Genomic DNA, 13,179 nt, shown 5'->3' on the forward strand with positions numbered 1-13,179 from the left:
TCTCTCTGCTCCTCCCCAACTCTCTCTCTCTCCCAAAAATAAACATTAAAAAAAAAAAGAAATGCACGGGAGTATTTGCCATAAAATTAGGATAGTGTTTTGCTGTTCTCAACTTTAGGTAAAAGAAAGTATCATGATTAAAACAGGACATGCAAGAAGCTTCTGGAGTATAATAATATTCATACTAAGCACAATAATTTTAAGCAGTACATTCAGTTGCATGCTCTTTACCTATATATGCTTTATTTAACAAAATTAAAAATAATACAAAAAATTAAATGCAATGTTATCAAAGAAGACATGGTAATACAACAGAAGTAAATGTTAAAAAGAAGAAATTGAGTTAGGAACAAAATGGGAAAAAAATACATAAAAGTCCTAATAGAGGCAACAGTTTATAAAAATATCCTAAACATCTGAATTAACAATTTGAATTAAAAGTTTGAGAAAATCACACAAGAGAACTAAAAAGATCAAATCACACAATATAAGGAAAAAGACTGAGCTATAGTAATATGAAATATTACAGACATGAAGAGCAAACAGAAATCTAGGGTAAACATTACCAGTATCTTTAACAAAATAATTTATGCTTTAAATAGATATGACTGAAGATATAATTCAGTCAACACAAAACAAACCTTAATAAAAACAGCTTGGAAAAGGAGAAGGAAAATAATAAAATACTGGCTGTAATTATGGGATTAATGAAGTTAAAGATGGAATTTAAAACTTTAAAAAGTGAAGTTAGTTGTGGAAGTATAAACAGAATTTTTGAAATGTAAATTACCTAATGTAAAAGTAGTTTGTCAATGAAAGCATGTATGAATCCTCCCATAACCCTCCAGGAAGAAGAGGAGTTTCAGGTGGACAGGAAGAAAAGGCATCTGCTTTGTTCTTTAAGGGATTTGTGATATTAGGTTTTGCTTAGTGTCTCCATCCATGACTTCTCTCTTCTATATTATTCTTTTTATCACAAGGGAGGAGGTTACAAACAAATGCCCCAGTATCATTTTTAATGTTTACTTCTAGTTCAGTGTCTGTCAGTGAGAGGAACTTGCTGAAGAGGCAGGCAAAAGCCCTTATTTCATTGGCAGTTACAGGCAGCCACAGGCAGTCACACAGCAGGCTCTTGTGGTCACCCAATCAGGTGCTACAGGAAGCTAAGCTACTTGGTGGCAGTTTTCCTGCTATTCTTGAAATTCCAAACAGTTGCAAGTAAACTACTTCTGTTCTGCAGGCAGCAGGGATGCTGGAGAGTGACTTAAGTAAGAGTGTTAAGAGTCTTTGGTGGCACCAGCAGCCCAAATGACCTGCTGCCCTCACTGTCCACCCTACTCACACTCCCAGTGCGGTGTAAGCTTCTAATGTCCCATGTTAAAACTCTTCCCTACTACAAACATTTATGGCAGCTTCTCTTTTCTTGCCTGATTCCTGACTGGTTTGATTATTTCTTCACCCTTATAATTGAGATATTGAGAAAAAAATGTATTTAATGTTATAAAGGTAACCACTAGTAGAACTAGGCTACAATTCCAGATTGTGGAGGAGTGGAGATAAGAGGAAATGGGAAAGCATTGGACTACACACACACACACACACACACACACATATATATGAAATTTGTGTAATGATATATATATGTATATACATATATACATACGTATACATATAATGATATATATCATTACACAAATTATTGAAGCAAAAACAAAAATATGAGGCCAATGCCTACTAGAAAGGAACAATAGGTTAAAATAGTAATATTGGACACAGCTAAACAAATCAAAAGTTATTACATAAGACTAATCAGTTTACTCTATCATGCTGAAGTCTAAAAATCTTCACAGAAACCATGTACTGTTCTGAATATTATTCCATGCCATTAAAGAAGACCAAAGTATAGCAAAAATGCAGTGTTATATATTATATATAATATGGTTATACGCTGTGTTATATACTATGTTATCATAACGTATTGTTATATATGGGTTTAGATGGGGTTATATATGGGTTATATATGGGGTTTAGATATCTAGAAATAACATTAAGAAACATATGAAAATATTTTTAAAACATAAGAGTTCATTAAGCTTGTTGGTTGCAAATAAATATACAGTTAGCAACCCAACCATTTCTCTATAAAGAAACAGTGATGTACATATAATAGAAAAATAGAATATCATGGAAATGTGTATCATATAATGCATTATTCTTATGTTGTGCAATATATGAATGTACAATAGAAGAAATTATTTTCTTCATAGCAGCATAATGGACACAATAAACATCAACACAACATAGTGAAATTATGAGATATGTGTAGTTCTTTTTTTTAGTTATCCATTAACCATTTCATTAAATTTTTTTTTTTGTTTATTTATTTTGAGAGAAACGGAGAGCGCAAGTCAAGTAGGGGCAGAGAGAGAGGGGAAAGAGAATCCCAAGCAGGTTCCTCACTGTCAGTGCAGAGCCTGATGTAGGGCTCGAACTCAGGGACCAGAACTGTGAGATCATGACCTGAGCCAGACCAAGAGTCAGATGCTTAAATGACTCAGACGACTCAGGTGCCCCAAGATATGTGTAATTCTTATATAAAGAACATTGTAACTGTGCCATACTAATAAAACCTTGAATAAAAGATATATGCCTGATTTCTGGATATTAACTCTACCTTGCATTTTACTTTTGAGAATTTAATAACAATAAAAATATAAAAAAAAAAACAGAAATTATTTCAAATTTGAAACAATGTTAAGTTTATTTGGAATGAAAAAGTTATTAATAGCCTAGAAAATTCTGGAAGTGGAAGGGGTATGAGCAAAATTGCATTGATATTGACTATTGATAAGATTATAAATTCATGCAATATTCTATGAAGGCAATATGATAAAATCCATCACTTTTTTAAATGTAAATTAAGCAACCTGGTTGTAGGGATTTATCCTTTGAAATTGTTTTTATGGGTTCATACACACATACACACACCCAAATAGAGCAACATTATTCAAATCCAGAAATAATGGTTACAATAGATAAGTTTATCTATACAATGAAATGAGATTTAACTGTTAAAGGAACCTGGTAGATGCATTACCACTGACATTGGAAGTACCAATATATGAAGAAGAAACAAACTGCAGAGGATATGTCTAGAGTGATTTTTTTTTTCTTAAATATATGTGTTTCTTACATGTGTATATTAGGAATTTGGAAGTATATACATTATGCTATTAACAGTGGATAGTTCTAGATATTGGGTCACCTGTGAGCCTTACTTTCAATTTCAGACATTTCTGTATTAGCTGAATTTTTTAATTATGCTTTATTTTGTAATTGGAAGGAACATCAAGCCATTTCATAAGAAACATGTAAGTTCTGTGTTAGTTCTTTCAGTTGTTTAAAGAATTTTCATTATATCTCAGATTTATTGAAGCACAAGGTAGAGAAAATAGGAGAATGCATTTACACAGGTACTGCTATGTCCTACTGCTTTGTTTACCTTGTATAGTGTATTGAGATGGAAAACTGTGGCTACAATGAAAATGAATCCTGGGGGCCAGTCATTTTGTAGATAGATTTATTTTTATGGTTTCCTTAGTGTTTGTCTGAAGGGAAAAAAGACATAACATGAGAATGGGAACAATAAAATATCTCATTCCGTACCTTCTTCTATTGACAACTCTAAGTAATACCTTATTTTTACATATCACCTATTTTAGAGAGTAAAGTATGTTTATGGGCACCTATTCATCATCAGAACATTCTTATTGCCTGCATACAGGGATCCAGGAGCTGACCATCTGAATAATTCACCCAAACAATTATCTAATAGCACCTAAACTTTTTTGAATCTTTGGTCAATTAAATCCAGTTAATTTAGTTGCTCCTTTCACTAATTGGCTACCTGATTCAATGTATGACTGGGTTATAACATTGTGTAAAGTGGTACTAAAAACAAGGTAAAAATGGCACAGTCTCTCTATTTTTCAAAATATCATTGGCATATTGAAGAGTAATTAGAGTCATTTTGAAGGAAATTATCAATACCTGATTGTACAAAACTTGATTGCCTAACTATTTAACTGAAATTCATGATATTCTGGAAGATTTACATTAGGAAAAACATCTAAATCTCAGTCTTTCATTCTTTCATTTAATATTTAACAGCTATAATATAAACCTACTATAAACTCTGGGTATGCAAAGATGAACATAATCTTTCAAGGAATACAGTCCATTGGATATATAAACAATGTAAGATAAAAGTGAGTATGAGTCAGTAGTTTAAGAAAACTCCCTAACTACTAAATCAAGATTAGCCTGAGCGAAAAGGATAGGAAAGGCATTATAAGCAGGGCAGATATCTTTTGGGAAAGAACAAAATAGTTAATAAGCCTAACAAAATCAGTATGAGTTGTGATTGGAACAGAAGTTGAGTAAGGTAAAATGGCAGATGATGCTTAGGTAGTAGCATTCTCGTGTAACAGTGTTTAACGGGCATCCTTAGAGGAGCCATTGAAATAGGGGAGTACATGTTTGTTCAAATTTGTGTTTTTTTGACACAAATTTGAATGAAGAGAATGGAATGCAGGTAGTATCACTGGAAGGGTATGGTCAGACTAGAAGCCATAAACCATTGCCTTTAACAATGTATACTTTTCAGAATTAATCCTACACAAGGCAAGGTAAGAGAGATTGAAATCACATCCCCTGGGCCCTGATATCTTGGCTTTTCTGGATCCTGGCAAAATGTGTGCCCAGTTTGTGTGATCATTGGGTAACTCATTTTTTTATTCCGTGTCTTGGGTTTTTCATTTGTAAAAATGTGTAATAATAATAGTATCTCTTACGGTTATAAGGATTTACTAAATCAATATAAGTAAAATAGTACAGTATTTCAATATATGTTAATGGTTATATCTATTTTCTGAAAACCCTCTAATTCTGTATTTTTTAGATGTTTTAGTCACATATCTTTCTTTTCAGCAAATTACACTTTGTTGTCAGAGAGCTTCCTACACTGTCATGCTGCTTTCTTTCTTTTCTTTTTTTCATTCTCTTATTTCCCACTCTCTTAGAAACCTTTTGTAATCCTATGACTAGTATTTTGTTAACCAGTCTTCTACTTTATGTGAAGGTCTCATACTGCTTGAATCTTTTTTTCTTTTTATGACCACTGTAAATTCTTGGGGTAAGTGTGGTCAAAGTAAGAAAGATTAGCTGAAACCAAATTACAATGGACAAGGGCACTGATCTTTATTAGCCAAAAAAAGAGTCTTGTAGACCCATGAGTATGGGAAACAGAGGGTTTTGACACTGGGGACAAAATAGTGTCAAATCTCAGCCAAAAGATGAATTTATTTATGTCCTTTTTATCTCAGTCTCAGTCCAGATTTGACTCAAGAATCAGTGTATAAAGGACTTAGACCATGGAAAATAAAGGGGAACATTCAGATTGAGGAAAAAGTAAGTAAGATCTTTAAACATTTACTCACTTATTCACTGAAACAAAAAATGTCAACTGTCTAATGGGTTTTTTTTTAGTCCCTATCTTTGGTACTGGGGATACGGAAATGAATCTGGCACCATTTTGCCTTGAGATCTGTAGCTGATGTGAGATACAGGAAATCAGACAATTACAGATCAGTGCTGTAAGCAATGAGCTGGGGGAAATTCTCTGTTGTGGAGGCTCAGAAGACAGGCACCTGACAAGGCAGCATTTTCTGGAGTTAACATCCGTTGCTGAAGTAAAGCTGTTTATTCTCTTCCCTTTCTTATTGCTATGTTTTGGTGGGCAAGGATACTGCAAGTGTGTTTGCTGCCTAGGTGAGGCACAGAGCCCTGCAGGTGCAGTTTGCTGCTGATTAAATGAGGGGCCTAAGGTGAAGCCTTCAGAGCATCCCCCCTGCATGGCCTTTGGAATGCTCAGATAAATGATAATCAATAAGTAGAAAGCTTTGACACTTGCCCATGGTTTCAGTTTCACAAAGCCCTGGCTTCTCATTAGAGGTACTGAGATATTCAAATTTCCAGTTAAGGCCCAAATATGGGATATGGTAGGGAAAGAATAAGAAACATAAGCAATGTGTATATAGATGATTAAACTTAGCTTGTTAATACACTTCAAGCTATTGTAGTATAAATAGCTATTACAGGTGAAATTATCATTATGGTCAGTAATTTTAACACAACTATGTTCTTGTCTGTCTGTAGATTATTCTTTTACACTCTAATTGAGATTCTGTGCCTTCATTTTTTATTACAAAAATTTTTGTTGTTTTTACAAAAGGGAAAATATGGGAAAGGATTGCATAACAGACAATTTAGCTTCAGTTAAAAGCTTACATTGATAATATTCTGCTTTAATAATAGTGATAGTTGTTTTGTTATTTGCCAGTCTCTGGATGAGGATCTGTATGTATATCATCTCCTTTTAATGCACACAGCAACCTCATCCATCTATTTTGGAAGCAATAGTTGTAAATATAGAAGGTCATCAATAAGTAAGATAGGTCTCTGAGCAACCAAAGTGGATGTTAAAATATTGTGAACGAAATTTCATATCATTTATTGTAGAAACAAATAAGTAGTCCTTCCCTATGAGAATTCCTGTATAAGTATGTAATTTAAATTAGCGTATTTATCTTATTTCTTTCCTGAAATATTCATTGGCGAATGAACGAATATTCTGGAGAACCTGTTTGGTAAATGTTGCTTTCCTCCTGGAACTGAGGGGCACTCTATTTATGAGTTAATTTTGCACACAAGTAGATTAGTTTTAAATCAGCCTGTCCAAGATGCTATCATACAGAATATTGAACAGACCTCAAACTAAGCAATAACATTTATCATCCTATAGCCAACCCTTCTAAGTCTAAGGCTGTAAGGAGGACTAGTAACATTTTTGCCTAATAACTTATTATTTTACTAATTTAATACTAATTAGGAAAAATCATGTACTTTTTTGTTTCCTTTTAAATATTCTAAGAAATTTTTAAAATAGAAAATTATAAAGAAAAAATAAATACACATATCTTATGACTGGTAGTTTCTCACATGTTTCATATTTTATTTATACTTTAAATTAACAAGTGTAAGGATTACAGACACAGTTGAATTATTTTTATTCCCATCCCTGGGACTATCACTCACTTCACTCTACTAGATGTGTATTTTGTTTAATTTTTTTGTAACATACATGATGTAGAAATGATCACTCCATAACTTTGTTTTCTTTTCCCACTCACTGTTTTCATTTTTAAAAATCTATCCATATTCAGCGGCACCTGGGTGGGTAAGTTGGTTCAGCATCCAACTTCAGCTTGGGTCATGATTTCATGGTTCATGGGTTGAAACCCCATGTCAGGCTCTGTGCTAATGGTTTGGAGCCTGGAGCCTGCTTCGGTTTCTATGTCTCCCTCTCTCTCTCTCCCCCTCCCCTACTCACATTCTGTCTGTCTCTCTTTCAAATATAAATAAACACTTAAAAAATTAAAAAGAACAAAAAATAAAAAATTATCTATATTCAATATATGGTTTTAGCTCAATATTTTATCTGTAGTGTAGAATCTCGTAAATATATCACATCTTATTTATCCATCCCTCTGATGAAGGGCATTTTGGCTGATTTGATATTTTTCTGCATCCTGAACTCTGCTAAAAGGAATTTCTGTCTACGCTTGAAAAAAATGTTTTCTAGGGAGTACTTAGATTATTGGATTGATATATGTGCATTTGTAGTTTCATTAAGTACTGCCAAATTGTACTCTAATTTTTTTTAGCAATTTACATTCTTTTTTTTTTTTTTAATTTTTTTTTTCAACGTTTATTTATTTATTTTTGGGACAGAGAGAGACAGAGCATGAACGGGGGAGGGGCAGAGAGAGAGGGAGACACAGAATCGGAAACAGGCTCCAGGCTCCGAGCCATCAGCCCAGAGCCTGACGCGGGGCTCGAACTCACGGACCGTGAGATCGTGACCTGGCTGAAGTCGGACGCTTAACCGACTGCGCCACCCAGGCGCCCTAGCAATTTACATTCTTACCAGAAGGGTATGAAAATTCCCATTCCTCACAGTTTTACCAGCACTTTTTATTGTCAGATTTTTGTTGCCAGTCTGATGGAATAAGGGTATTTCTGTAAGTCTATTTATATCTCAATAATTTTAAACAAAAGAAATATCAAAATATTATTCTAAATCCCATCCATTAATGAAATAATTTGAATATATTAGACAGGATCTATGTAAAGATGTATTCTAGGAAGAATGGAAGCTGTATTTTGCCAGAGAACTTCTACTGTTCTGCTATTTTAGAAACACATAATGCTGATTTTGTACTTGAAGTAACCCTAAATAAATGAAGGCCAGATTAACTATAGACTTGAGTAAATGTTAGTTTAAATTTACAAATTTGTTGCTTATAATTAAAAAATAACTATTTGGGTAGCCCTAATCAAACAAGCTCTTTTTGTGATATAGTGCTCCTAGAATAACTAGAACAGTGTAATAATGTCACAAAAATAGCAATAGTCATCAAGAGAGAAGATAAGATTCCAAAAATAGATTGCACTATATATAAAATTTCAATAGAACAAAATAAGCATTAAAGGTGCATAAATTTAAAAATTTATTGAATAAATAGCATTGGAAGAACTACTAGCTTCTCTACCCTCACTATATCTTTCATTTTCCTCATCACCCTACATTCCAATTTTATTCAATTTATTTCTTCAAACATCCCAAGAACTTCAACAACTCTATTATGCATATATTGTTCTTACCTGTGTGGTAAGAACTACTGAGAGTTAAAAATCTTTGGCGCATAGATGCTAATTTCCACCTTCCTGCATAATTGTATAGACCATGTCACTGGATTTCAGACAACAGAATGTGAACAAACGAGACATGCTGTTTCTAGGTCTCACCATAAACCATCACATACAGGGTCTTTCTGGTTTTTCTTATTAAAAATAAAAGATTGGAAAAGTTAAGATCTCTCCTGACAGATATCTAAGTGGCACATTAAAAAGAATTATGCTGGGTAATTTATTCCTAGGTATTTTATTATTTGGGATACAATTATAAATGGTGTTGTTTTCTTAATTTCTCTTTCTGTAACTTTATTATTAATGTATAGAAATGCAATGGATTTCTGTATATTGATTTTGTATCCTGCCACCTTACTCAATTCATTTATCAATTCTAGTAATTTTTGGTGGTGGCTTTAGAGTTTTCTATATATAGTATCATGTCATCAGCAAATTGTGAAAATTTTACTTCTTCCTTACCAATTTGGATAGATGCCTTTTATTCCTTTATCTTTTCTCATTGCTGTGGCTAGGACTTCTAGTAGCGTATGGAATAAAAGTGGTGAGAGTGCACATCCTTGTCTTGTTCCTGACTTTAGGAAAAAAGCTCTCAGTGTTTCCAAATTGAGCATGATATTAACTGTGGATTTTTCAGAGATGACCTTTTTCATGTTGAAGTGTCTTACCTCTAAACCTACTTTGTTAAGGGTTTTTATCATGAATGGATGTACCTTGTCAAATACTTTTTCTGCATTTATTCAAATGATCATATGATTTTTATTCTTTGTTTTGTTAATGTGATGCATCACGTTGATTGATGTGCAAATATTGAACCACTTTTGCATCCCAGAAATAAATCCCACTTGATTGTGGTGAATGATTTTTTTAATGTATTTGTGGATTCAGTTTACTGTTTTGTTGAGCACTTTTGCATTCGTGTTTACCAGAGATAGTGGCCTACAGTTCCCTTTTTTTGTGGTGTCCTTATTATCTGGTTTGGGGATCATAGTAACGCTAGCTTCATAGAATGAATTTGGAAAATTTCCTTCCGTTTCTATTTTTGGAATAGTTTGAAAAGAATAGGTATTATCTCTTCTTTAAATGTTTGATAGAACTGACCTATGAAACCATCTGGTCCTGGACTTTTGTTTGTTGGGAGTTTTTGGATTACTGATTCAATTTCATTACCAGTAATCAGTTTGTTCAAATTCTCTATTTCTTCTTGATTCACTTTCACTAGGTTTCTTTGTTTCCAGGAATGTATCCATTTCTTTTAGATTGTCCAATATGTTTGCATATAATTTTTCATAATATTCTCCCATAATCTGTATTTCTGTCGTGTAGGTTGTTATTTCTCCTCTTTCATTTCTGATTTTGTTTATTTGAGTCCTCTCTCTATCTCTCTTTTTTCCTTTCCTTTTTCTTTTTTTTTTAGTCTGGCTAGAGGTTTATCAATTTTTTGATCTTTTCAAAGAACCAGCTTCTTGTTTCATTGATCTGTTCTATTTTTTTGTTGTTGTTTCTATTCTATTTATTTCTGCTTTAATCTTCATTATTTCCTTTATTCTACTGTTTTTAAGTTTTGTTTGTTCATCTTTTCTAGCTCCTTTAGGTGTAAGGTTAGTTGTTTGAGATTTTTCTTACTTCTTGAGGTAGATTTGTATTGCTGGAAACTTCCCTGTCAGAATAGCTTTTGCTGAATCCCAAAGGTTTTGGACCATTGTGTTTTCATTTTCATTTGTCTCCATGTATTTTTTATTTCCTCTCTGATTTCCTTTTTGACCTGTTCATTGTTTAGTAGCATGTTGTATAACCTTTTTGCATTTGTGCTTTTTAAAAAAAATTTTTTTGAAGTTTATTTACTTATGAGAGAGACAGTACAAGTGGTGGAGGGGCAGAGAGAGAAGGAGACACAGAATCCGAAGCAGTCTCCAGACTCCGAGCCATCAGCACAGAACCGACGCAGGGCTCGAACCCATGGACCATAAGGTCATGACCTGAGCTGAAGTCGGATGCCTAACCGACTGAGCCACCCAGGTACCCCCATGTATTTGTGCTCTTTCCAGATTTTTCTTGTGGTTGATTTCTAGTTTCATAACTTTGTCATTGGAAAATATGTGTGGTTTGACTGTTCTTTTTGAATTTGTTGAAACTTATTTTTTTGTCTAATATGTGATCTCTTCAGGAGCATATTCCACGTGGACTTGAAAAGAATGTGTATTCTGCCTTTTTAGGATGGAATATTCTGAATGTATTTGTTAGAGTCATCTGGTCCAGGGTATCATTCAAAGCCACTGTTTCCTTATTGATTTTCTGTTTGGATGATCTTTCCACGTAGTGGATGTTAAAGTCCCTTACTATTATTGTATTACTATTAATTACTTCCTTTATGGTTGTTATTAACTGCTTTATGCATTTGGGTGCCATCATGTTGGGTGCAAAAGTACTTATAATTGTTATATCTTCTTGTTAGATTATTCCCTGTATGATTATGTAGTATTCTTCTTTGTCTCTTGTGAACAGTCTTTGTTTTAAAGTCTATTTTCTCTAATATAAATGTTTCTACCCTGGATTTCTTTTCACTTCCATTTGAATGAGAAATGCTTCTCCATCCTTTCACTTTCAATTGGCATGTGTCCTTAGGTCTGAAATAAGTCTATTATAGATACCCCATGCTGTACTTTTCATCTCTGTGACTTACTTATAACTAGAAGTTAATACTTCTTAATCCCCTTCACCTATTTCACTCATCCCCCCATGCGCTTCTCCTCTGACAACCACCAGTTTGTTCCCTGTATTTATGAGTCTGTTTCTGTTTTTGATCTTTTGGGTTTTTTTAGATTCCACATATAAGTAAAATTATGTGAATTTGTCTTTCTCTGACTTAATTAAGTTTGATCACCACCACAAATATATAAAATCAAATCTTGAAACTATCCAAAAAGGAATAGTATATTTATCTAACTGTACATGAATGATTAGAGCATTGGACATTATTTGTTGCCAACCCAATTTCCATTTTCTACTTCTATTCCTTTGTTACTAAATGCCCTGAATTATGAGATTATATCCTTAACTCCAGAGGTGAATTCCTGAGTGAAAGCCCCCAACAACCAGGACCACAACAATGAAATAATTACATAATTGAAAAATAAATGTCTATTTGTCTTGAGCTATTACACTATTACACATAGTTAGCATTGCCCTAACTAATGCAATGTGAAAACTCATCTCTCCATGTTCCACCTAAGGAATTAAACTTTAATAGAACATTTCTGAGATTTATGCTGCCTTCCAGAAACAGGAAGAATTGATATTTCACTCCACTGAATTTTCAAATTCAGTTTACACCTCTTTTGGAGTATCTTCAATTTTGTATTATTATTATGTATTTATCTGCTTGAGTCTTCCTTTAAACCTGTAAGTACTTGGGAGAAGTAAGCTTTTTCTCTTATTTTTGTGTATATGTTGCTTAACACAGAGCTTGGTGCATAGTAGACACAATTAAATAAAACTGCCAAATAAATAAATAAATATTAGTATAGTTGAAAATACCTTAATTAATATATCACAACATGGATGGATCAAATGATTAAATACCATGCCAGCTTGGGTGCCCCCCAGAAGCAGAATTAGAAGTGCAAGAAATTTAGGGGCACCCGGGTGGCTCAGTTGGTTGAGCTTCCAGCTTCGGCTCAGGTCATAATCTCGCAGTTCATGAGTTCCGACCCCACGCTGGGCTCTGTGCCAACAGCTCAGAGCCTAGAGGCCGCTTCAGATTCTGTCTTCCTGTCTCTGTCTCTGCCCCTTCACCCACTCATACTGTCTCTCTCTCAAAAATAAATAAACATAAAAAAAGTATAAGAAATTTACTGAGGAAAAGTCCTAGGAAGGACAAAGAAGTTGGGGATAGGAGTAGGCAGGAAGAACCTAAAGAACCCAATGCAGGTTAGATACTTGTGAAAAGAAAGAGTGAAAAAAGGATTGGGTAGGAAGTCTCATGCTCTAGTGAAGTCTGAAAAAGTTTTAACCAGCCATCGGTGTCTCTGAGCAAAAGTTGCCTGCTGGAAAATTCCAGCCTTAGACAGGAATGGTACAGCACTAGTAACTCCAGCCTGCTGGCCCAGTAATGGATATGGAACAGCTTGAGGGAAACTGATAGTGGATACAAAGGTGTGGCAGTGGGTTGCTAACCTGCTAGATTCTCTAGGAGATTTGAGTGACAACTTTCATAGCAACCACAAAAATATAAAATCAAATCTTAGAATTAGCAAAAAAAGAAAAATAAGAAGAAGAAGAAGGATGAAGAAGAGGAGGGAGATGAGGAGAAGGGAGAAGGATAAGGAGAAGAAGAAGGGAAGGAAGGAA

This window comes from Panthera onca, chromosome D4 (genome assembly GCF_046562875.1).
Source record: "Panthera onca isolate mPanOnc1 chromosome D4, mPanOnc1 haplotype 2, whole genome shotgun sequence".
NCBI classification, from domain to species: Eukaryota; Metazoa; Chordata; class Mammalia; order Carnivora; family Felidae; genus Panthera; species Panthera onca.